Below are 15,609 nucleotides of genomic sequence, written 5' to 3' on the forward strand. Positions count from 1 at the left end.
TGCCTAATATATAAATATATTAGATTTTATTTATTTACTTACAGAGAAAGAGTAACAGGGAAGAAGCATAGGGAGAAGAAGGGAGAGAATGCTAAGTAGACTCTATGCTGAGTGTGGAGTCTGACACCGGACCCTATCTCACAACCCTGAGACCATGACCTGTGGGGAAATAAAGAGTTAGACACAACCGGCTGAGCCTTTAAATAATTAAATTAATTTTATTTATTTATTTATTTATTTATTTTTAAGATTTATTTGTTTGTTTATTTATTTATGATAGACAGAGAGAGAGAGAGGCAGAGACACAGGAGGAGGGAGGAGCAGGCTCCCTGCAGGGAGCCCGACCAGACCGGATCCCAGGACTCCAGGATTGTGCCCCGGACCAACAGCAGGCGCCAAACCACTGAGCCACCCAGGGATCTCAAATTGATTTAAATGTAATATATTTAAATGACAAAGTTGAGAATTTGAAATTTAATTACAGGCTATGATTATTTTTTTAAAGCTTTTCAGCTTCCCTTAAAATAAATCTAATGAATAAAGTTTAATATGACAATGTAAAAACAATCTATCATGGGTAGGAAGAGACTAAAGGCTGCAAAGTCAGTGCAGAGGCTATTATATTGTGTACTTGAGGTAACGAGGCCCTAATGAGGTGGAAGTGATACATTTTGGAAAAGAAAAAGTTATTTGCCTGAAAAGGACTCACAATTGTGCTTAGTAAATTAAGTGCCATGGCTATAGAAGTATTGTGCTGCAATTAGAAGTGTAGAACTGAGAGAGAGACAGGTTGGTTGGTGGGGACAATGATGGGTTTTAGGTAGAATTGATATAGAAAATGCTGGGATTCAGAGCTGATGGCCAAGAAAGAATTCTTGAGATGTCTTCAGTGCAAAAGGTTAGTTTTATTAAAGCACAAGGACAGGACCCATGGGCAGAAAGAGCTGCACTGGGCTCATGAGGTGTGGCCCATTATATACTTTCAATTTGGTAGGTGGTCAGGGATAGTGTAAGTCTCTAAGGAATTTTGGAAACAAAGTTTCCAAAACCTTGAGGGGGCTAGTCAAGCTTGGGAAAAGGTCATTTATTACCGTCTGGTAAAATCATAGTCATGAGACCCTTTAGATATGTATCAGTGGGTCATATGCTTGGGGGATGATTGCCAACACATATCTTGAGGGTTTAGAGATAAAAGAAATTTTTAAAGGAATTTTTATATGTGAAAATAGACTTACAGGATTCTAGGTGATTGGGAAAATGTTAAGGTAAGATTGCCTTTTGCCCTTAAAAGTATTAACATTGAGGAAACTGAGTTCCCAGAGGAAGGTCACTCTGCCTGTTTCAAGGACTTGTCAATGAGTAAGGCAGTAAGGAAATTTAATTTTTTCTTTTGCTTTGTTTCCCACATCAGAATGACCATATGTCCAGCTTTTCTGGGTTAGTCAGGTTTACATCTGTTGCCAGATATGATTATTAATAAGGATTATTTAAAATACTTTCTTGAAAATGTCATAGTTTGATAAATTATGTGAGAACCCTATACTTAATAGACTAAGCAAAATAAACTGTAAGATACGCAATGAAAAATGTGAGAAATTTGAATACAACAAGTTTAGAAAGAAGCATTTGAGATTCATTTATACAGAGGGGCTTTTTTCACGGGAATAGACTAATTTAGTGAATGAGAAGATAAAAAGTAGAGGTTGAAATTTGTTTTTGTAGCATGAAAAGAAAACAAAACAAAAAAATTAAAAACAAAGCAAAAGCATTTAAGGATTAGAAGAGTTGTTGGTTGTAAGAGGCAAATCAGAACGGTGCAGCCTTGTCGAAACCAAAGACGAAGATTTGAAATGACAAGTAGACCCCTATCAAATAATGCAGATATCAAGGAACTAAACACCTAGAGTAAGTTCAATGATTTTATGGCTAAAACAAAACAAAACAAAACAAAAAAACTGTATAAGAGTAAGTCTCTGGAATCTGAAGATTATGATATATATGACATTATATCCAACCTAGTGTCTACCATCATGGGTGACAAAAAAGAGCTGAGAAGCTAACTTTATTGTCACTATGAAACAGTTATTTCCTCCTCCTCTATCCCTTCAAAATGGTGCGATATTATCTGCAACTGGCTAATGGCATCAACCTACACACCACTGCCAAATGTTTCCCATTTTAAAGGTAGTTTTGTGGAAAAGGGTTTGTCTCTTATACAGTCAATCTGATGATATATGTTTAAAAAAAACAATATTTTTTGCTGAAGAATGTAGATTTTAAGTTGTTACTGAGTAAATGGTTAGTGGTGATTTGGAAATAGCAATTTTATGCTTAAAATTCACAGTTTGGCTGTATCATGATTAAAAAGACTTAAAGACTGAAAGATTAAAAAGACAGCTGCTTAAAAGAAATATATATAGAAGAGAGTGAGTAAGTAACAAAGAGAGATAAACTGGCACTGCTGAATGTTTGAGGAAGGGCGGTCTCAGAACAGGCAGGAGGGGATGGATTCAGAGGCTGAGATGGAGAGTTCATAGAGGACAGGAATGTGCAAACTCTTTTTCTAAAACAAGGGGAAAGTGACAATACATAAAGATAAAAGAGAGGAAATTTTGAATTTGGCACGAAAAAACTCGTATTTAATGAGGTTACAGTTTGTTCAATGAAACTGAACAGATCTTTTGAGAATAAGAACTGTATATTATTTAAAACAAAAAATAAGGGGGCCCTGGGTGGCTCAGTCAGTTAAGCAACTGCCTTTGGCTCAGGTCCTGCTCCTGGGGCCCTGGGATCAAGCCCTGGAGTCAGGGCTCTCTACTCAGTAGGGAGTCTGCTTCTCCTTCTGCCTCTGCCCCTCCTCACCTGCTTATGCTCACTCTCTCTGGCTCTCTCAAGTAGGTAAACAAAATCTTCTACGAAAAAAAAAAAAAAACAATAAACAAGTTATGCTTGGTGATAATAACTTTATATATCCCCAAACACACCAAACGTACCTTACATGAGACACTGCTGAGCAGCTGTACCCGGCATACTCTCTCCAAACCTCTCCATCTATTCATGTGTTGATTATTGTTTAAGACTCTTCCCAGGTCTTATGTTCTTCCCCAAATCTGTCTTGACTGCTCTGGCACACAATGATATCTCACTCCCCTGAATATTCACAGCATTTGCTGCATGCCTCATACATTTGATACTTCATCACCTGTGGCTCTGTATTGCTCTTTCCAATTATAAATATGGCTTGCTTATATTTTCAGAATGAATGCAATCTCATATGGGTTAAAGACTACATAATTTTTTGTTTTATGCCATGGTGATCCTCTAATTCTTCTTGTGTAAACTAAATAAAAATACAATATTCACATACACGCATCTGAATGACTGGAAAACTATGTGAAAATGAAGATTTTTTCTTCAACTGTGTAAATGTTGTTAACTGACATGAAGTAAGATAGAAAATATGTTTGTATTATTTCAAAGGCAATAATAAATAATTACGAAGGCATCCATAAAAATCACAACGGTTTTGTTCACACCCTGAGAATTCTTAAAGTGCTTGATCATGCTAAAGCATTTTATGCAGGCATTAAATAATCTATTACAAAAGAACATTTAATCACATGAGATAACATTTGAGACATTGTTTTTAAAAGCAGGTTATAATATATTTTCCTTTAATATTGTTTTGGTAGTAAAATAAATATATGCCTCGAAATGAGACTGGAATATATACAATACAGATTTTGTATTTGGTATCTAAGGATGGAGAATTATAGGTGCCTTTGGGATTTTGTACATACCTTCAATGTTTTCTAAAGTGAATGTGTAACTTAAAACGATTGCATAGATAAATTTTAAGCCATTTGCTCTTCATCTTATAAGAGTTATAAAATTAATCAAATAAAAGATATATGAATTTATCAGCACAAAGTTGTGCTGAACAGAAAGTATACTGTAACTATATGGGAAAAGTACAGCGTACCACATGTAACAAGTCCATATTATTATAATGTAATTAATAGCTCAATAATTTTATTCCTCCCAAATAAATCAAAATAGAATTTGGTGTGACAGATTTTTTTATATAGCACTTAATCATACAGTTACTTTTATATGTAAGGCCCTTGTATTAGTCACAAGAAAGGTTTCTTGGGCATCTGGGTGGCTCAGTGGTTGAGCATCTGCCTTCAGCTCAGGTCATGATCCTAGGGTCCTGGGATCGAGTCCCGCATCAGGCTTCTCTTGGGGCCTGCTTCTCCCTCTGCTCTTGTCTCTGCCTCTCTCTTTCTGTGTCTCTCATGAATAAATAAATAAAATCTTTCTTGACCAGAATTTATTCATAGTATGAAAAGATAAAACACACATATACATACAAAACACACACACACATAAATTAGCTCTTCAATATATTGTGCTAAATACCAAGGCCACATGTATAAGATACCAGTGCACATTTTTAGATGAGTTTAAAAGATGATATTTACTGAATCGTGAAGATTTTTTTCATAAAAATATCCAGTTTTGTTAGAGTCAAAGTGTTTATTTTCTAATACCATAAATTCTATAAGGATGCTAAGGTCAGTTATATCAAAATACGACTTTGGAATTCCATGTTGGTACATGATACAATTACTTAACTGGAAGGTTTACATGAGTTTGGAAAATTTCAAATGATCTGAATTGTAAAAGGTGCTATAGGAGAATAAGTTGTTTGTATTATGTATATAGGGAGTAGGAATCAATGAGAATTATTTAAGTAGAATGAATAATCTGAAAATATTACTGTTTTGGAAAGAGCACTGTGTTACTAGTATGGAAAATGGAATGCAGGGCTTTGAACCTTAAACAAGAGAGAGCAGTTAATAAGACCCACTTGCATTTGGGAATAGATGAAAGAAACAAATAACAATGAATGAAGTGAGAAAAAAAAAAAAAGGCCATGTTTTGGAATTCTAAGAAATGGCCAGAAAGAGGAGACTAGTAGAAGGACTCCCTGGTAGGAGAGGATGGCAGTGATGCTGAGAACGAATAACCAAACATAAAGAAAGCTTTGCATTCATTCATTCATCTAAACTATTTACTGAGCACCTATTATGGGCAGCTCTTTTTCTCAACTCCGGGGATATTGAATGGAATAGGATTTATATCCTCAAAAAATTCATTAAGCTTATATCATAGGTAAACTTTATAATTAAAATGAAACAAATAAAATATCAAAAACCAATTACGGATCTGGACATACATACATACATACAGAGGATTGGAAACATAGACTTGGGAAAGCATATCTAAATAGAGCACTAAGCAGAAACCCAATGGAGCAAACCAAATGGACACAACAGGAACCATACTCCAGGCAGAGGGAACATCAGTGATCAGGCACTGAGATAGGAACATACTTGGGGTATTAAAAAATACAGTCAAGAAGCCACAGATTTGGGTTAGGGTGTCTGAAGAGGAGAATCAGAGCAGCTGAATTTAGATATTGAGAATGTCTAGATCATCTAAGTCTGTTATCATTGTTAAGGACTGTGGCCTTTTCTCTAAATGAGATAGAAAGTTTTGGAAGATTTAAGCATGAGTAATGTGATTATAATTTGATTTTGATTTGAAAAACAACTCTCTGACCTCCTGAGATGAAGATGTAGACTGGAAGACATGGAATCAAGGGAGGCAGTAAGGATACCACCAGTTATGAGGTATATTAAATCCAAGGGATAGACCACAGTAGGGGGGTGGGGGTAGCAGTGAAAGTAGTGAGAAAAATGTTAGATTATGAAAATACTTTTGAGAAGACAAATGACAGATGATGGCATATGAGAAAGAAAGGGATGTGATTTTTAAAGCAGTAAAATAGAACTTATATTCCTTATTTTATGTGATGTTTCAGAGATCAATTTTTTCAGAGAAATATAAGTATAGTTATGCATGTAGAAATTGAGAACAAATACAAATGTGTGCTAGATGACTTTTCCATTTTTTATCCAGCTCTATGAAACCATGTCTATCCCCTATTCTAGAGTCATATGTCTCAGTTACCACACAGTTTAGGATATATACTTTATTTTGTCTCATACACATTAGCTTTGCATCACTTTTATTTTAATTTAATTTATTTTTTAAAGATTTATTTATTTATTTACCTGAGAGAGAGAGAGAGAGGAACAGGGAGCATGGTGGAGAGGGCGAGAGGATCTCAGGTAGATTCCACAGTGAGCAGGAGCCTGGCACATGATCCCAAGATTATGACCTGAGCCAAAACCAAGAGTCAGATGCTTGCTCAACTGTGCCACACAGGTACCTCTCATTGTTATTTTTTTTAAAAAGGAAGGAATAAATAAAAAGAGATGCTGTGTAAGGAAGATGTCATAGAGAAGAGAGGACACAGAATGGGTGAAAATTGATTAAAATCTTTGTCTGTCAGCATTCTCTTACAAGTCTGAATGACCAGATGCAAATCAGGATGCTTGGCTGAGTGTGTGTGGAGGAGGCATAGTATGATGAGACTACATCTGGGGAGCAAAGACTCCAAGGACACGGCATCTTAGTGACAATGTGGTCATTTGAAGTGGAAGAAAACAGGATAGCAGGGAGAACAAAGCTGTAAAACAACCAGAGATAGAAGCAACAAAGTGGTGAGACAGGCTACAGGCTTTGTAGGAATCCCCCAACACATCTTGGCAGTAAGAAGAGAGAATGTATTAGGGTCTAGCGGTAGTTTCTTTTCTTCCCACCCAGTTCTATCTTTGGAATCTGTGATAAGCAGAATGGTGGCTCCCAATAATGCTCACATTCTGATTATTTACATGTAAAAGCTGAAGAACATCAAAGACCTATGCTCCTGTCCCATATAAGGTAGATGAAAATATTGTAATTGTTATTTCTAGAAGTATTCTCCACGCACATGGGTTTCATACTGGTCTTGTTTGTAGGGTATTTGTGAAAAAAATTACTAGATGACTTTTCTGATGATAAACATCTTCCAACGTGTCTTTTTTTTTCTCTTACAGAAGCACCCAGCACATATCTCTGAATCTGTGATATAGATTCTAAGATTTTGAGTAACTCACTGGAACTGGTGGTGGGAGTGCAGAGAGGGGGTATAGATGCTAAACAATGAAGCTAAAGACATGTGGAGAGACCACTCCATGCATAGGCAAGTATAACAAGCTACTGAGTTTGTATGTGATGCTCGCACAATGGGGATCCAGGAGAAGACTGTAAACAAGAAAGCACTGTGGTCAGTAGTATAGGAGGGTAAACATAGTCCAGGGAAGAGTTCAATTTTGTCCATGTTAAGACTGCTCTACCTTTTGGACAAATACCTGGAGTTACTCATAAAACAATTGAATAAACAGCTTTAGAGCTTGGAAAAGTGTTGTAGGTCAGTCAGAGGAACTGGAGTGGCAACATTCACACATGGAGAGAGTACACAGGGAGGCTAGAAAGGCCTAGAACAAAATCCTGAGACATACACACAGTTAAGGAAGGTAGAGGAGTAGGAATTTATATACAGTCACAAATGAGCAACCGAGAGCAACCTGAGCAAATCATAACCAAGAAAAAAGTCTCTCATAGAAGCCAAAGAGTTTAAAGAAGAAATCATGATCCAAAGAGACAAATAACCAGTGATGTCTTCATAAATGTTGAACAACCCACTAGGAAGTGGAAAGAGAGCTATGATTTGTAGTGCTTGCTGATTTTTGTGTTACAAAGATTCCAAATACAATGGATTTTCAGACTACCAACATGATGTCAAGTGGCTCTCAAAATTCCTGAAATTTTAACAATCGGCCCTTTTGAGTGGGTGAAAGTTGGCTCGTGCATGCAGATACTGGAGAGCTTGGTTCTTGTCTCACAGAGTCAAAGAATGAATCTCGTGGACAAAGGAGTGTGAGTAAAGGGATAGAAGTTAATTAAGTAAGGATAAAGAGAAAGCTCTCAGAATTGAGGGGGGTCCCAACAGGGTTGCCACTGAGGGCTTGGAGGGCTGGTCTTTTATTGAAAGTGAACTAGGGAACTTAAATCCTTTTAACATATCTATTGATATCACCATTGAGTAGAGACTAGTGATAACATCTTTAAAGGCTCACTTCCCTTTTACGGTCCTGTAATTTTTTGTTGGTCACAAATAGCTGATAACAAGACTCCACCTCTGGCACCTCGGACAGGATGGTCTGGTTTATTTATCTCTGGTTTCCTTTCATCTCCACATTTTGGGGATTTTTGTGAGCCTGATTACCTAGCCATGCCTAGCCCCATTCGTCCCCAACTCAATGCCACTGCATGAAGTTTAACTAAAATGGGCTTCAGAATTCATTAGAGTTCAACTTTGGGTCATTGAGACACTTTTCTATGTGTATGGGGGACAGATACCTGGAAAGACTGAGAGAGGAGTGGTGCCTGAAAGCGCTGAGTACATGTCCTTTTGCATCACGCAAAAGTCTTTTCTCCTGCATTCTCAGTCATGGTGATTATAATTGACCCTGATAGAAACTATGTTGATGCTCTACTACACTAAACAAGTCTTCCTTGGTTTTTCAAATGCTTGTGGTTGTATACATTTCTTTTCTGTCCACTGACTTACAAATAGGCAAATTTTTTAATTCCATAGATATATAAAAATACAAATAATGACATTTGTATTAGAAATAAGAATACAAAAAGAATTTATCTCATTTTGAAGTTTAGTAATAGTGCACCATGTGTAATTAGTACTTAATAAAATAAAGACCTGATGTTTAGGTTGCTATTTATAAATCTTTTTCACAATTTGAATGAAGTCTACATATTGGAAAAAATATAATAAAAATGTATATATACTTGGACCACACCTAGCCTATAATCTTTTATAGGACAGAGACCACATTCTCCATGTCTGAATGAAACTATACAATATATACCAGAGAGATTTTCACATATCAATTATATATGCATCCTCCCATTTAATTCTATATAATATCTAATTTAAAAATTTACAAAGATTTCTGCAACATTCAATAAACTTGCTAAGTGGCTGATTAGAGGAAGGGAAAGGAAACTACCCTACAATCCAGCAATTGCACTAGTAGGTATTTACTTGAATACAAAAATACTGAGTCGAAGGGATATATGCGCCTGAAGTTTTTAGCAACATTATCTACAATAGCCAAGTTATGGGAGCAGCCCAAGTGTCCACCTACTGATGAATGGTTAAAGAAGAGGTGGCATATATAGTAGAATATCACTCAGTCATAAAAAAAAGAAGGAAATCTTGCCATTTGCAATGACATGGATAGAGCTAGAGAGTATAATGCTAAGTGAAATAGTCAGAGAAAGACAAATACCATACGATTTCACCCATAGGTGTATGAAGAAACAAAACAAATGAACTGAGCAAAAAAGAGAGAGAGAGAGAGAGAGAGGCAAACTAAGAAACAGACTCTTAACTGTAGAGAACACACAGAGGATTACCAGAGCAGAGGTGTGTGGTGGCGGAGGGATGGGTGAACTAGGTGATGGGGATTAAGGAGGGCCCTTGTTGTGATGATCACCGAGTGTTGTATATAAGTGTTGAATCACTAAATTCTACATCGAAAACTAATATAACACTGTATGTTAACTCACTGGAATTTAAGTAAAAACTTTAAAAAAGGAAATAATGAGCTACAGGGATAAACTATTTGTCTGGAAAACCATCCAGGTTTGCATATTCTTTAAGAATGCCTCATATATATAAGACTATCTTCTATTAAACCTAAAGGATTCTGGTGTTCAGATGTTTTCATTTCATTGATTGAACACATTTAAGCAAAGCCCAACCTTTAAGTTTCTCTGGCAGTCAGTCAGCCCCATAGTGTGGTAAGAATTTATCATTTTTAAGAATGACTGGCTTGACACTGTGATTTAATATATATATCACCTACCTGGCTCATTTACCTGGCTCTAGCTCACAAGGCCTCCTGTCACCCAGCTCATCTTCACATACTTCATCTTTTACCAGAGTACACTTTTTTCTACTTGGAAAGAGAAACAACACATTTCATATAAGCTAGAGTTTTGTATATGTCGTTTTTCTTTTTCTCAGTGCCCTAAAATCACTTCCTGGGTGCTGTACCACACAGGAGTTTGACTAGAGCTTTCATCACGGGCCCAAAAGGATTTCAGTTGTATCTCGCCAGATCTCAGAGCTCATTCTGAAACCACTACAGAGAAATATCCTTTCTGTTATTACTGGCATTGTCCCCTGGGTATTTTATTATATCATATTATCACAACAAGAAGGGTGAGGACAGTACAACAAAATATTTTGAGAGAGAGATCGCATTCACATAACTTTTATTATACTGTATTGTTACAATTGTTCTATTTTATTAGTAGGTATTACTATTAATCTCTTACTGTGCCTAATTTATAAATTAAACTGTAAAGGCTAATTCTGAGTAGCAATAATCACTTTCATGGTCTTAAGACAAAAGAACTTTCAAATATCAAGTTAATTTCTTACCACAATGCTTTCTCTGTCATATTAACAGTGACTTGATTTTTGTTGAGTTTTTCCTGTAACTAATTTGTACAGTCAGTAAACTCTTTCTGACATTGTCCCTGATAATATTTTGCTTTTGACAGCTAGTGAATTTACAGGATTTTTTTGTTTGGACTTCCAAGGGTATACCTGTCACTATATTAATCTTTCCTGTGTTCCGTACAATTGTAAAACAAATATACAATGATAACAAAAACAAAATTCAATCTGACAGGTAAATAACTTTTTAAACCTACAGTGCTAAAAAGAGAATCAATGAGAAAATGTTCTATTAACAGAGTGTCTCCTAAACAGACAGATGATATTCTAACTTGAAGCACTTTCCTAAAAATTTTATCATGTGCAGATAGAAAATGATTTGCTAACATCAATTAGTATATCCATACTCTAAGTTAGAATCTTCACATATAAGGCACATTGTCTTTTGAATATTAGTTTATTGACATCAGTAATTTTTTCAGCGTCTCATGCAATTTGATATTGCTATTTTAAAAAAAATCACTTTTATCTATTTATATAGTCCTAAAATAGAATACTTGTACCACACTGACAGGTAGACAATATCAGGGGAGTTATTCAGACATTAGCTATCAGGTGCTTTGGGAAAAAAACACAGTTTTCATTGTCAATGTCAATTATTTATTATTTTGTTGCCACAGCCATCATGTACCACAGCTGTGGGATTTCTTTTGTGGAATATGGCCTATTTTATGATTTAATGTCAAAGCAAACTTCAAATAGAATAATACACCTGAGTAAATGTAACTCTCAGTAAGAGGTTTAGTGCTTTGCACATATTATCTCCCGCTCTTTCTAAATATCAAAAAAATAGCTAATTGACTTTGTTTCTAGCCCTTATTGTAATGTTTTGAGGTAGTTAGTTTTTTCTATCTGCTAAGAATAGTTTTTTATACATGATTTAAATATATTTGCTTTTTGAGGCACTCTTCTTTAAATATGTTTAGGATAGTAACTTTATGTCTAAAAAGCCTCAAAACAGAAGTCAGACCAGAAAAACAGAACTCAGACCAGGCACATAAACTGTGATTGCTAATTTTCTCAGGGTCTATTTTTTTTTTCCATACGCTTATACCTATAGGAGTCAATATGTTTAATGTAACAATGTCTGAAATTCCATCACTAGAAACACCTTTTTATTAAATGTAACTTCTTTCAATAACAGACATTTACATTTTTCAATAGAATATAACATGACAAAAAGATCCATATATAAATGTTGCATTTTTTTAATTCATTAATGGATCTATAATTAGTATACTAGGAATGGAACTGTTTCAAATATAAACCACATATGCAAAGTTATCCATACTTGGGTTTATTTTGTTAATTCTTTACATTTGCAATGTAAAAGAAACAGTAGTCCAGGCAGTTAAGCCCTCTTCAACTCTCTGATAAACAGTGCAACATATTAAGTAATACATGTTTTATTTAAAAAAATGTGTTAGCATTTCACAGCTTGTATCAGGAAAACCATTATGGATGACAGGTTTCATATTAGAATTGCAGACACAGGGCTTGTCTTAGAAATTGAATCTTATTACATAATAGAATACAGGTTTCAGAAGTGTATGTAGAATTTTAAACAATAGCTCAAAGGCTTCCTAAAGGAAATAAGTAGACATTAAAGCAAATATGACTGGATTGGATTCTTATGAAAAAGTAATCAATTTAGGAAAATAAACCTGGAAATGATGGGTTTGTAAACAAGAATGAGGTAAGGATTGATATGAGATCATGGTAAGAACAATGGAAAGGGAATTACTAATACCACAGAAATGATGGAACAAGCATTCATACAATAGAAACAAGAAAAAGAAAGCTGCCAAGAATTAATACAACAATTTCTCTCAGATGGGACTATAGAAGGATGTGAAAGAAAGACTTTTACATCTGTTAAAACAGAACATTACCAGATAAACCAAACTATCATAGTAACTAAACACTGTAGATAAAACATTCCAAAGGGATAAGACTGCATGAAATTTTCCTTTCTGGATGAGCACAAAATGGAGAAAGGTTTCATACCTGAGGATTATAATAGAAATTGAACTCAGGACATGCAAAAGAGTGTAAAGGATTCTTATACATGGGAAATCTAGGCAATCTTCTGATCAACCTATGGAGTGGTATTTCAGATTTAAATATAAATGAGATAAAAAAATAAAAAAATAAATCTAAATGGGATCCAGTTGCAAGGACTTTTGCTGAGTAAGTAAAGGCTGGAAGTGGGACTGTGCACAATCTTATAATTTTATAATTATTTAAGTCTAGCAATCTCGTGGTTTTGATGTTTTGTGTTTTCAAATTGCTATGGCCCTGGTCCTAGAATACCAAAGTCTCAGAGTCTTGAAATCTCATGGCTTCATGGTTTTATGTTCTCTAGTCTTCCAGTCTCCCATCTTGGGAAAAAAAAAAATCTTGAATTTTTAAGGTTTCACCATGCAGCTACAAGTTCTAAGAGTAGATAAAGTATTTTCTCCTTGAAAGAGAGGCCTAAACTCAGAGTTAACATATTTTAAAACAGAGGTAAGTTGGGTTTAATCAAAGTTGCAATTACTACTAAACTATATTTCTGACGTTAATGAGTTTATAAGTCCTTTGGTGGTGCAGAAAGTTGAAAATGGGTTGGAAGCAGAGATTATCTTAGAATCCTTATGCCTAACCCATAGCAGAATTAAAACCATAACTTCAGTCCAAAGTTGCCCAGCATCTAATTATCTGGTTGAACAGAACATCATTCTGTTATCCTAGCTCTTAAGTTGTCTAACAAAGTAAAGAAAATCAGAATGTGCTAGCTGTATAAAAGCAAAATAAGACCATTAGATATGCATACAAATGCTATAATTATCAATAAAGAATTTTAACATATTTTTTATAAAGATCTAAAAAGTATTATAAAAATAAATATGTTAAAGAGAAGAATTTCAGAAGAGATTTGAAAACTCTAAAAAAAGAGCCAAATTGAAATTTTAAATTTTAAATTAAAAAAAAATCATAGGACGGGATTGACAGAAGAAATACAACAACCAATAGAATGTTTAAAACTAAGAACAGAGAAAAAAGAGATTGATACATAATGAATAGAATCTCTATGATTTGTGAAAAAATCTAACAGTTAAACATATAATTGGAGTAGATTTGAGATAATACTGCAGTAAAAATATTCGATAAAATATTAAATTAATTTTTTTCAAGTGTGAAGAAACAATACAACTTACTAATCTAAAAGTCTTAGCAAACTACTGGCAGAATAAGTATAAAGAATATAATTTTCAGCAAATTATAGTCAAATTGCTAAAACCAAAGGCAATAAAAAATCTTACTCAGAGAAAGAAAAAGTGAATACATACATAAAGTAAAAAAAAATAAGCAACAAAGTGTATTTCAAATCAGAAACTACAGACTCAGAAAAAATGAAACATCTTTAATGTGCTCAAAGGAAAAATACAATAAAATTTAAAAAGGTCAACCTAGAGTTATATATCCTGCAAACATTTCTTTCAAGACAAAGAGAGAAGTCTTCATCTCTTACCAAAATGGAGTATCAGGAATTAGGTTTCTCTTCCTGCCTGAACAATCTAAAACACTGGATAAAACATAATTCATAAATAAAGGATATAACATAATGACCATCAAATCATTAAATATCAGAAAGGGGAGGGCCATATCCCTAAGAGATGGGAAATCAATTAAATGAGCTTAATGACCAGAAAGTTTACAGGGCATGGCATAGAAAAGCAAATTCTGAACAGAGACTTTCATCACTGTAGGTTGAAAAGAAAGAAAAAAAATGTTCTGTTTGAAGGAAAAATAATAACAAGAAATTGGAGATTTATAACATCTGTAGAAGGAAAATACATGACATTTATAGCACAAAATATAGAAGGGATCTAAATGGAATTACAGTATTGCATAGAAAAAAATTAACTATATTAACCATTACTTAAACATAAATAACCATATTAAACATTACTTAAACATTAGTTAAAGCACTCTAATAAAACGAAAAACATCAGCAGATTGTATGTAAAGTGAAGCTCAACTATGCTCTGTTTTTAAGAGATATGTTAAATATATACTACACAGATTGAAAGAAAACGTAAAAATAAAAAGCTTAGCAAGAGGATGATAGGGTAGCAATATTGACATGTTACAAAACAGACTTCAAGACAAAGAGTCTGGTCAGAAAAAAAAAATTTTGGTTTGTTTTTGTTTTAAATAATAATAATGGTGAATTGCCCAGGAATTATGCTAATAATTATAAATAATAAAATATAATAAAACTATGCTAATTGTGTAGTTACTAATGACATAGATCCAATATGTATAAAGCAAAAATTGACAGAAATAAAAGAGAAAAATGTAAATCAATAATGTTTGAGTTTTATTAACTCCCTCATGCTTATGAGAATAAGAAGATGGATCAAAAAGTAGCCTCAAAAAGTGAGGCTACAGATGACAACACTGTCAACCAACCCAAGTTAACTTACACTTAATGAACATTACACAAAACAAATACAGAATGTGGAATAGTCACTATATATTATATAGAAACAAGTTTTAATATATTTTAATAATAATAAACATACAACAGGATCTCCAAACACAACAGATTTTAATTAAAAAACTCTGAAAACTTTCAAGTATTTAGAAATTAAGTAACATACTTCTAAATCTGGATCAAGAAAAAATTATGAGGAATTTTTAAAATCAAAATAAATATTATGAAACTACACATATCAATCTTTGTAAGATTCAGTCAAAGTAGTGATTAAAGGAAATTTATAGCTTAAAACACTCATATTACAAAATATGAAATGTTTAAAATCAATGATCTACATTTCAACTTTAAAAAACCTATATAAAGAAAAGCAAATTAGAAGAAAAAAGTAAGCAAAGGTAAGAAATTTAAAAAGATAAAAGGGGACCTCAACAGAATAGAAAACAAGTCAGAGAAAAAAATCAAAACAAAAAATTTGTTTTTAAGCAAATAAAATTGTCAAACTCATAAATAAAATGACAAAAAAGAAACTATATTATCGGTATCAGAAATGAGAAAGGTA

The sequence above is a fragment of the Vulpes lagopus genome, chromosome 23 (assembly GCF_018345385.1).
Source record: "Vulpes lagopus strain Blue_001 chromosome 23, ASM1834538v1, whole genome shotgun sequence".
NCBI classification, from domain to species: Eukaryota; Metazoa; Chordata; class Mammalia; order Carnivora; family Canidae; genus Vulpes; species Vulpes lagopus.